We start from the raw sequence: 12,423 nt of genomic DNA, 5'->3' as shown, positions 1-12,423 counted from the left end.
GGAGACCATCAAACTACTAGAGGCAAGACCCAAGGTCAAGGTATTAATGCAATCAGAACCACGTGTGCATTCAAGCCAGGTTGCAGTAAAGTCACCAAAAACAATTGGTAAAAATAATTATGGGCAAGTTTCTTTGTTAGTTTATCTTTTTCCATTGGGATTCACTAAGTTCCCTGAAAGGAGAAAGAGGAAAATAGATATAGAAAGAAGCCACAACAGAGAATAAAGGTCGTAGACACAAAAAGACAAATATGTAAACTCTGCAGAGTATTCTCCTGTCATAAATTTGTTGGAAATAACTTGCTTACCCTGTTTTATTATTTCCATGGCATGTTCTGTACAAAGTTTAAACCAACTGATATGCCCCTATTTCTGTGAACCTTTGAAGCTCTCTATTAGTAGATTAGGTTTCTTTGTTGTAATTGTCATTAGCATAAACTAAATATTCTTCTTATTTACTATGTTGATTTATCTGGAAAAATCTATGTATATAAATGGATCTGCCCTATTTTATGGGCATTTTAACAATTTCGTCCGCAATAATACTCTTAGTCTTGGCAGGTGCTAAGAGGACATCATTTTCGCAAAGCTGGTGATTAATATAACCTAAGAAAAAGAAGCTTGGTGCTGTCGAGTTTGAAATTTGGGACTTATAGGAGGCGATTTGAGCTTGACGAATATACCCAACCATAATGAAATGAAATTTGAAAGAATGAAAACTTTTGCATTTCCATCTCAGGGGAATTCATAGGATTTAGACTAAAATCCTTGAAGTCATCCATATAATCAATGTCTTTCCAACTCTCCATTGTTATTGAGTCTAATACATTGTACAAATTGTACCAAGTTCCCTTTAGAAAATAGGCATCCATAGTCCTTTATCCTTGCTTTAAAACAGGGGAGACAAAGACCCCTTTAGCCAATAGAAATTGGTTGTTGATTCCCAGTGTATTAGGATCCTCAAGAAATGTAAAGAACATAGGCCTTGCAATTACAGATCCTTTAGTGTGAGCTTCAAATGCCAATGTGTAAATATATGAACGAACTTTGAACCTCATACCTAATCCATTATAGATATTATGACTGGTTTCCATAAGTAAATCTCTTGGCGCTTTGTTCCATTCATTGAGTGATCTCTATAAAAATGATAAAAAGGAACCTAGTTAAATCCACCTATTGCAAAGCTCTTCGGTTGCATTTTGTGAAAATCTACAAATATTAGGGCCTACCATTGGGACTCCAAACAATCCAAAGCCTAGAATTGTAGGTATGGAGTACCGAAGATCATCCCATGTTGCAGCACCATCTCCTGCCCAATGCGCCGCATGGGCCATTCATCCAAAAAAAGTGGAACAAGTTAGTATGAATGACCTCTTCTTTAGTATTTTTTTTAATGTTGTGCTTGTCATAATATCCTCTGATAACCATATAGATTATGAGAATTGTACTCCAAGATATCATATAGTGAACTGCACTATCAACCGTGGTTTTGTTACCCAATGGTTTGTCTATTTCGGAAGCATTGATTTTGTAAGCAGGATCATCCCATCTAGTAGTGTTTGCATTGCTACAAACTAAGCAACAATTTTTTTGTGCATATTTTCATCGGCAATCCCCTTCCTTTAGCAAGGAACATCTGATCCCACTAAAAAAGTTGCTACCTCCATCATATCTTGGAGGAAGGTGTTTTTTCTTTTGTTTGTGAGTATGGCCTTTCCATCAATAGGTTTCCTCTCATTTCAAAAATGTTGTGGCCAATTTATTTGGTTTATGTGTTAATGCTTTGAATCATTTTGTACATGTTTTATATTGGTATGTGATTTCTTGTTTCCAAATAAGAATCTAGCTAGCGTTAGGAAGGACTTTTGTACTTGTGATATTGACTATGAACTATTCTTTGAGGTTCATTTTTGGCTGAGATAATTTCTGGTAGATTTATGTGGCATATGCTTAAGAGGTGTTCCTTCCTCTTTCTTTCTATAATGTTGTTTTTTATTTGACAGTCATCAAAGAGAGGCTTTGTGGACAACTTCTGTGTCCAGAAGCATTTGGAGTGTACATATGCTTAGGGACAATACTCAATGGCAAGCTTCACTGAGGGTTTTGGTTTTGGCCTCAAGTAACATCTATTTCTACTAGTTTGGATCCATAAAAATGAATTGAAAATATTATAATTCTGATATGAATCTTATTTGTCTAGTAATACTAATCATATATTTTTTTTCTTTTTAAATCTATCAGTTATTGAATTGAAATTCTTTTAACATCCCACGGAGACCAAATAATCCACCAAAGCTAAATTAATTCCTGTTTATAAGTGAAATTATATAATCTCGTATCTTTGCAATACCCTTTTTGTTACTTGGTAGTGTTTTCTTTTCTCAATTGCATCATTAATGTTTCTTGGTGTTTAGATTACAAGTTTCCCACTTAAGTGAATTATAATTGAGCAATGCTTCCATATTGATTAATTCAAAAATATGTTTATATGTTCAAGTATTTGAAAAAGTTATTGCAATTTAAAGATTGGTTGAACATGCAAGGGTTATATCAAAGTTGTAAGAATAAGATCATGATGCTCTACATGGAAATTTTGAGAGAAAAAATGGAATCTGACTATATTTCAAAAAATGGAAAAGCAAGGTCAAAACTATACTCATTTTGTTTAAAAAAGTAATGGCTCTTAGATGAAAATTGTCCATTGTAGATTCTTTGAATTGTGTGTCTACTTGAACTTATATTTGTGTGAATATAAGGCTTTTGATTCCTCAGTCCACATAAGGATTTTCATTACTCAGAGCCTTTTACACCAACGTTTGAGTGGCAGACAAAATTAAACATTTCTTAAAACTTGGAGGAGAATGGTTCTATATTTTCTGGGATGTGGTTAATAACTTACATTGTCTCTAAATCCAATCAAATGATTGGAAAAATACTAGTGATTTGGTTGCAAAATATAAACAACTAAATGATCTTGGAAGCTCAATCTTATTGATTCATGTATTTTTTTCCCAGATTTAATTATCTTCATGGCTTGCTTCTACTTTCTACTAAATGAAGGATTTTAACATTCGTAGGATTTATTTTGTTCACATATTTTTCAATAGGTAATATTTTTTAGTTGCTTCTGACATGACTTGGAGATTGAAGAGAAAATATTTAATATGGTCATATTAAACTAATCAACCTAAGTAACGTTTATGTGGAATTTGATAGACTAAAGTGATGCAACTATGAGAGATATATATGTTTCCTTGGAGTTATGTGCGAACTATGGTTTCCCATGAATACATAATGATAATAACTTTTGGAGTCTCTTTTGTGTCGATTTTCTCATGCTGCTAACTTTGAAATACGTTTGCTTGGTTGGCACTCATAATTACGGATAAACTTTTAAGATCTTCAGGTGTTGACTTGCAAACACGTTCAGCATTATCACAAAAAAATTGAAAATGTATTGGTTATAAAAAGTAATTGTGTTGTAATCGAAGCATTCACATATATTCAAGGTCATTACCTATCAAAACAATGGCAACTTATTTTCACCTCTATCAACATCCACTCATACTTAGGTTGGAATTAGCTTGTGATAGGAAGTATTATATCCTTTAATTGTTTTTCAATTCAACCTTGTATTCTAGGACCTCTGTTATTATTAATATTGTTGAAGATGCTTCCTTTAAAATGAAAGAACACTAAAATATATCAAGCACTACAAGCCACCTATCAAAAATTTTCACGGGCTAGAGTCCTCTAATGGTGAGAGTAATTAATCACAATTTCTTTTGTTCAACTAAGTTGTCGCAATAGGGTTTAATAGGTACTCAACCATAAAAATTACCCAATACTTATAACTGGCCCCAAATGTCTATTCATACCTATGGGCTTTTGAACCTTAGGGGATGAATTAATTCCTTTGATCCTATTTGTACATTTGTAATTATGATTAACAATCAGAGATGTCGATGTATACAAAATTGAATATTACATGTCTTAGAAAGGTTGAACATATTTTGCCATCAAAATAAAGGTTTTCATCTTGATTGGATCTATAATTGAGATCCCTTTCAAACATTTCCCATAAATATCATTTCCAAGCAAAATTTGTGAGATCATAACAGCGGATAAAATTGATGATGTTATTCACTGTCAGAAAATCCCATCAAAACATATTGTCTTTGAGATGATTTTCGTGTTCTTCGCAAAGTATAAAATCTGAAGGTGCCAATGCTTAATGTCTTGAAAAATCTTATTTTAGCTACCACAAGAATGTTGAAAATAGTCCACCGCTCAATGGAAGAATGGCACCTACCATTTTTTTCATCCTCCCTCTCATATACATCTTTTTAAAATATTTTTCTAAAATCACTAATCATTTGAGATCCAAAACCACGAATTAATTTGAGGATTTCATATTTATCAAACAACTTGTTATGGAACAGCATGGAATATTTGGTCTATTAGTGAATGCAACAATCACCAAACTTATAATTTCAACAATGGCATTCTCCTATAGGAGGTGGGCATAAGTAACTTTTTTGAGACAAGGAAATGATAAAAATATTTAAATACCACATTTTTTTAAGTAAATAATTATATTACACATAAGTAGGCATAAGTGCAAAATGAATGGCTTACCTACCCTGAAGTAGTTGAAGTTGCAGTAAAATCATAGACTCAGAGTAATTCCCCTCTAGCTATAATTTACTTGTGACAGAAAGATTGAACAAGGTACTCAATGCATTTGTCAATTAGATCATTCCCATTTAAATTATTATCATTACCAGAAAAAACATTTAACGACACAAGAAACAGAGAAAAATACATTGTTAGTGTTCATTGAGCTACAATTGCATTTATAAGCATTGGCATAAAACGCTGAGAATTTTTTTGCATCAAAATATTGCCACTACCATTGAGTCCATTATTTTGTCATTTTACATGTGCTTTTTGTTCTTGTGGATCATAATATTTCAGGGAAAGGGACCATACTTCAAGTTGCATGTAATTTGTCAAAGAAAGGCTAAAATTTTTGCCTATCATTCATGAAAATGTCATGTAAAATAATTCATAGCAATAAGGTTCAGGCTTCCCATCAACTTTCTTGGTATTCTTTTTTGGGTTCAAGGCAATGTTGTGTGTGGAAGCAAGAGGAGAGAATTGTGAATGACATGTACGTGGTCAATTGGAAACCAAGCCTATGGCTTTATAACAAAAAATACAGTGATTTCTATGTAAATTGTGCCCTTGATCCATAACAACCAGTAAGATTGTCATTCCATGGACCATCATTAACTACCATGTATGCTCAATGCACACTGGCCATTATGAATGTGGAACGATTTAGTATGAATGACCTCTTCTTTAGTACTGATTTTAGTGGTGTGCTTGTCATAATAGCTTCTGATAACCCATATCGATTATGGGAATTGTACTCCAAGATATCATTATAGTGAACTGCACTAGCAGCCATGGTTTCGTTACCCAGTGGTTTATTTGTTCCATAAGCATTGATTTTGTAAGGGGGATCATCCCATCTAGTGGTGTTTGCATTGCTACAAACTAAGAAACAATCCGTTTGTGCATATTTCCGCGAGAAATCCCCTTCCTTTGGTAAGGAACATGTGATCCCACTATAGAAGTTGGAAACTTCATTCATATCAACCCAAAGACCATCAAATGCAATTGTCTGTAGGAATTTACAGGGTAAGTTCCTCAGACAGAAAGCCAAAGGACACCACTCACAAACAAATCATAGATCAATACACTAGTATTGTTGACGTGGTTAAAACCCTCAAAGAGGGAAACAATCCACGGCCTGAGCCAATGCGGCCACTTCAGGTAATTTATTAATAAAAGAATGAAAATTTACATAAGCTTCTCTCATGAACAGTTACCATACAAATGACCCTCCATGCTCTTTAAATAGAGATCATGGACCAATCAGGTGTTAAGCCATGGATCAAGTGTCGGTAATACCGAGGAGAGAATGAACCGTCATATCACTACATATTGTGACCGTCAAATTGTAAGTTACAAAAGTACATAGTAAAGAAACACACCTTACCTAACTCTACACTAGACAAAGTTATACTTAACTATTTCCTATGTGTCGGAATGTCCTAACATCCCCCCTTAAGAACAACTTGGGATAGGATTGAAGGATGTACAAATATGACACAATAGGAGAAGGAAGGAGGAACTAGAGCCTATCCCCCCTTAGTGACAACTTCCTGAATTCCAACCATAAATCGAAGTTTAGTAAACTTCGCCTTTGTGAGAGCCTTTGTAAAGATGTCTGCAACTTGATCATTTGTTGAACAATATTGCACTTCAAGAACATGGTCATGAATGAGCTTTCTGATGAAGAGCATGGGCAGTTCAATGTGTTTGCTGCGTTGATGTTGGATTGGATCTTTGCATAGTTGAATGGAACTTTGATTATCACACCAAAGTGTAGTCGGATGTTGCTGCTGAAATCCAAACTCTGATAGGATTTGACGAAGCCACAGGGCCTCCTTACTAGCTTCTACGGCACCACGGTATTCTGCTTCTACTGAAGAAAGAGAAATGGCACTTTGTTTCTTGCAAGCCCATGTAATAGGTCCTGAACCAAGAGTGAACACATAACCTATAGTAGACTTCTGATCATCGAGGCCACCACCCAATTGGAATCAGTGAAACCAACCAATAGAGGAGATGCTTCTGCACTGTAATGAATCCGAAACTGAACTGTACCTCGAACATAACAAAGTATTCTTTTAGTTGCTTTCCAATGACTTTCATGTGGGTTTTGCATAAACCGAGCAATAAGGCCAACAACAACGGAAAGGTCATGACGAGTATGGGTCAGATACAAAAGTTTTCCTACAAGTTGATGGTATAAGGTAGCATCAACTTCAGGGGAAGTACAAGTGACTGAAAGTTTGGCTCCAGACTGAAAGGGAGAAGGGGTTGGCTTATAGTTTTCCATGTGAAAATGGCGTAGAATATCAGAAGCATACTTGGACTGGGAAAGGGAAATACCTTCCTTGGATTGCAAGACTTGAAGACCAAGAAAATAATGCAAGTATCCTAAGTCTGTCATTTCAAACTTCTTTTTAAGTCTGGACTTCACATGGTTTATAAGGTTTGGATCACTACCAGTAAGGGTAAGATCATCAACATAAATAACAAGAATGAAAAGAGAGTTGCCCACTTTCTTGGTGTAGACAGTATTGTCAGAATGACACCTAGAAAAGCCAGTTTCTAAAAGAAAGCTATCCATTTTGGCATACCAAGCTTGAGGGGCTTGCTTGAGACCATAAAGGGATTTCTTAAGCCGACATACAAGGCTGGAGTCTGTTTGTATAAAGCCAGTAGGTTGTTCCATATAGATTTCTTCATGCAAGTATCCATGCAAGAAGGTAGATTTAACATCCATCTGATGGACTTCCCATTTGAAAGAGGTAGTAAGGGAAAGAACAAGGTGGATAGAGTTCATTTTAGCAACAGGGGAGAAGGTTCAGTATAGTCAATGCCTTCAACTTGTGAAAAACCCTTAACAACAAGACGAGCTTTATGTTTATCAACTTTTCCATCTGGGCCATACTTGGTTCTGTAAACCCATTTACATCTAAAAAGTTTTTGTCCCTTTGGAAGAGGAACAAGATCCCATGTATCATTTGCCAACAATGAACGATATTCTTCATTCATAGCTGCATCCCAATCTGGATGGCTTGAAGCTTCTCCAAAGGTGTCAGGATCATAATTCGTTGAAGCTTGAGCCAGTAAAGAAGAGGCTCTATCTAACTGAGAACATGTGCGACACTAATCTGTAGGATCACCGGCAGGAGCACCTGTTGCATCCCGAGTAGCACAGACCCATTTTGGAAGTTGAGGAGTTGAAGGAGGATCCTAAGAAGGTGGGGGAGGATTGCCATCTTCGCTATCATCATCTGAAGAAGAACTATTTTCAGAAGTAGAAGGGATAGAGAGAGGTGGCACATCTACTGCACTAGGCTCATAGGCCGATAAATTTTTAGCAAACTTTACATCTCTTCTAATGATAACATTTTTGGACTTAAGTGCAATAAGTCTATATCCTTTGAAATCTTTAGAATATCCAACAAAAATACATTTTTCACTCTTAGGTTCTAAAGCTTTATGTTTCTCATCTGGAATATGGGCACATGCTTCACTTCCAAAAACACGAAAGTGACTTACATCTGGTTTAATTGAGCTCCAGGCTTCTTCTGGAGTGATGTTCTTTAAAACCTTAGTAGGAGTGCGATTTACTATGTAATTTGCACAATTAATTGCTTCTGCCCAAAAACTAAGACTAAGTCCTTTAGATTGAAGCATACAATTAGCCATTTCCTTTAAGGTGTGATTCTTCCTTTCAGCTACACCATTTTGTTGTGGAGTATGTGGAACAATATGTTGCATTTGAATTCCATTCTCAGTGCAAAAGTTGATGAATTTGTTGTTAACATATTCTCCGCCATTATCAGATCTTAGCTTAAGAATTTGATGTCCAAATTGTTTTTCAACAAAGGCCTTAAAGGCCAAGAACATGTTAAATACTTCACTCTTGAGTTTTAAGAAGTATACCCAAGTGCGTCTAGAGAAATCATTAATGAAATTTAAGAAATAATTGTAGCTAGAGAATGAAATAACTGGAAGTGGACCACATAAATCACTATGCACAAGCTGTAAATGGGCTGAGGCATGCCAAGAGGCACATTTTTCAAAACTATCACGATGATGTTTTCCGAGTACAAATCCGGAACAAACACCATCTCTACAAGATACCATCGGAAGACCTGTCACCATATTTTCTTTACATAGATTCTGAAGGGAGTGATAGTTTAAGTGACCAAATCGCTCATGCCAAAGTTTGCTCAATTCATCGTTATGAGCAACAAATGCTGAGGGAAGATTTGATGAACCAAATTTATTAAACTTATACAACCTTTTAGAATCATCAAAAATGCCAGTAGCTAAAATCTGTCTAGGATCTCTTGGGTCCTTAATTACAATATCGTAAGGTGAAAATTCAACGATTTTACCTTCACCTGAATGAGTTATCTGATATACAGAGAGAAGGTTGCAGGATAACGTTGGAACACATAATACATCATTAAATTGACCATTGTCTATATGAACAGTTCCAATCCCTACAACACTAAGAGATCTATCATCACCAACATATATATTTTTGGTGTTACAATCATTTAAAGAAGAAAACATGGCTTTGTTTTTGGCCATGTGATAAGAAGCTCCAGAATCAATGAGCCACTCATGAGAATGAGAAGAAGAATATACATTTAGTGCATAGCCAGACCGAGATGCTTGACAACCACATGCAGAAAGTGCTATTCATGAAGATGAAGTTGAAGTTGAAGAGTGCTCCAAATGGATGTTATGCTTCTTCATTGCTGCTTCCAAGGCTTCCGTCTTCTTAAAGCATTTGGATTCTAAGTGGCCATCTCGATTACAAAAGTGGCAATGTCTATCAGTATTCTTCCCTTTGTTTTTATTTGCCTTATCATTTTGTTGAAATGATTTTTCATTTCGAGACTAAAATTTCTTAAGACCCTTGTTTGGTTTAAGACCATTCTTTTTAGGATACGGCTTCTTAGGATTCTTTGAATTTGGTTGCTGTTGAGCGGCTAAGGCTTTCTTAGAAGAGTTTCCAAGATTAAGAAGACCAAGATGTAAGAGTTTTTCTTGTTCTCTTATTAAAGAATCACAAAAGGCATCAAAGGAAGGGGACTTGTAGTCTTGTCCTTGAGAAATGAAGGCTTCTCTTGTAGAATGGAAGGTGGAAACAAACACAGAGTAGGCTGGTCCCAACTTAGTAAGAATGGAATAGATAAGGTTATCATCTTCTTTCTTAACCTTAACACCTTCCAAGAGAAGTCTAAGGGTCTTGAACTTGGACAAAAAATCTTCAATGGAAGAAAAATTATTGGGGTCCAATGTAAGCAACTCATTTTCGAGTTGATGGGCTCTAAGTTCATTTTTAATTCCAAAAACTTTAGTGATTTGTTTCATTGTTTCATTAGGAGTATCAAGTTCTGTGATATGGAATCTAAGGTCTGGAGAAATAGACATCCCTATCAACCCACGTGCTTGATCTTTCCTATTTTCCCATTTGGTTGCCTTATCTTCATCTTTCGGTTTGGTTTCTTGACCTGAGGCTATTCTATAAAGACCTTTAATTCTAAGTAAATCCACAATGTAGGACCACCACTGGAAGTAGTTGGTGCTATCAAGAATAACTTGGCATGGAATTTCCATTTTAACAGAAGCTATAGATGCTAAAACTAAGTGTTCCAATGGAAAGATCTCAAAAAATTAGGCTGATTCAAAAAAACAGCTCTAAAAACGGCTTTTGGATGAAGAAATTATGGCTTTTTGAAGATGAGTTGTTGAAGATGCCGACGAAGTGCGAGAATGTGCGGAAATGAATGATAATGTTATATTTAAAAAAAAATCCGCCCCCTTTCCAAACTTAATCTAATTAGCTCAATAAAAAGAAAGACTTGAACTCAATACCTCTATTCTCATAAAGTAGCTTTGGACCAAGTGAGCTAGATTAAAAGGTTAGTAATTTTTGGAAAAGAGGAAGGGTTTTTTTTTTTTTTAAGTCACTGAAGCTTTGGGGTGCGTGCTTACTTGAGAAAGATCTTTTTTGTCTACAAAACAAAAAACACAAAACCCAACACAAACATACAAAAAAAACAAACCTTACGGCTTGAAGTTAGCTTTAGCCGAAAACTAAATATTTTCCTCAATGTTTCTGATTTTCTGAGATCACACTAAGGCGCGGCGGAAAAGAGCATACGCATGAGAAAAATCCTTTATTTCTGTTTTTTATTTTCCCAAATCGTATAGATTCACGGGGCAAAGAGCATACGTAGAAATGAAAGGTATAGATCCGGTAATAAAAAAAAACAAAGAGCTAAATAAACCGAAATAAACAGAGAGAAAATAACTACAAACTGCAAATAAACACTGTATACCTCCAGATCTTAAAAATGACGTAGCTAGGGCTACCAGAAACCTTTTCACGTCAAATGAAAGGGATTCCTCACTGGAACAGATGCTCCTAACACAATAGAGTAGCCCTTTCGGCCCAAAAGCAGTCAGTAACAGTGGATCTAGGAAACGACAGTCGAATGCAGTTCTACCAGCTTCATATTTAGATCACCAACGGATGCGGCCCTCAAATCGCTCTGATACCATGTAGGAATTTACAGGGTAAGTTCCTCAGACAGAAAACAAAAGGACACCGCTCACAAACAGATCACAGATCAATACACCAGTATTGTTGACATGGTTAAAACCCTCAAAGAGGGAAACAGTCCACGGCCTGAGCCAACTCGGCCACTGTAGAAAATTTATTAATAAGAGAATGAAAATTTACATAAGATTCTCTCATGAACAGTTACCTTACAAATGACCCTCCATGCTCTTTAAATAGAGATCATGGACCAATCGGGTGTTAAGTCAAGGATCAAGTGTTGGTAATACCGAGGAGAGAATGAACCATCAGATCACTACATATCGTGACCGTCGGATTGTATGTTACAAAATTACATAATAAAGAAAGACACTTTACCTAACTCTACACTAGACCAAGTTATACTTAACTATTTCCTATGTGTTGGAATATCCTAACATTGTCTTGTGAAACTCAGAGATTTATTTTTTCCAAAATGACTATTTATTGGGATTGAGAAAATCTAGAAAGGGCCTGGCCACACTTGTGCCAAATATGGCACACCTTCTCATTTAACAAAAATTTTATCTTGTATCCCTATCTGAAAAGTCTTGTATGTTTCACTTAAGCTTATTCCTGCACAATTAATCGAATGATTTGTATGTTTAGTTCTTGTTCCTTTCTCTATGTTATTTTTCTCCAATTATAGGGCAATAACAAATTGAATCCTACTTGGATCGATAATGAGAAAATATTTTTTCATGTTAGCATGGAATCATTCAGCAAACTTTTGCATTTCAAACATAAAAATGAGTCTAAATATAAACTACCCAAATAATAAAATAGAGCTAGAAAATCTACATTGACTTTATACTTCAGCCATTGAAAGAATTTGCAATTGGGAGGGTGGGTAGTAATCTTATGCATATGTTGACATACCCGAGCTGCTTAGTTTTTATTGGTCGCGTCGCAGGAGCAGACATGTGAGAAAATTTATTTATGCCTCTAACTTCAAAGTTGTCCATTTAAATTTAAATTTTAATGCCTTTTTCATCTTTACTCTTCTAGAGTCATTCCCATATTGAATATAATTTATGTTATTTTAGTTTTTTTTTGTGTCACAACCATCCTTAACTTTGGTCGATTTTGTCTCAAACTCAATTATTTAAGAAAATTGTAATTTTAAGTTATTTAATTTTTATAGTTTGAGTGTT

General features: G+C 35.3%; 1 pseudogene; it reads right to left on the bottom strand.

The window, feature by feature from the left end:
• Positions 1–650: 650 nt before the first annotated feature.
• LOC149171849 (alpha-xylosidase 1-like) lies at positions 651–12,005 on the bottom strand (annotated as a pseudogene).
• Between the last annotated feature and the right edge of the window lie 418 nt (positions 12,006–12,423).

The sequence above is a fragment of the Pinus tabuliformis genome, chromosome 4_2 (genome assembly GCF_031772625.1).
Source record: "Pinus tabuliformis cultivar Carrire ecotype Pingquan chromosome 4_2, CPIR1, whole genome shotgun sequence".
In the NCBI taxonomy this organism is placed as follows: domain Eukaryota; kingdom Viridiplantae; phylum Streptophyta; class Pinopsida; order Pinales; family Pinaceae; genus Pinus; species Pinus tabuliformis.
This window is presented reverse-complemented; position numbering and strand designations above follow the sequence as displayed.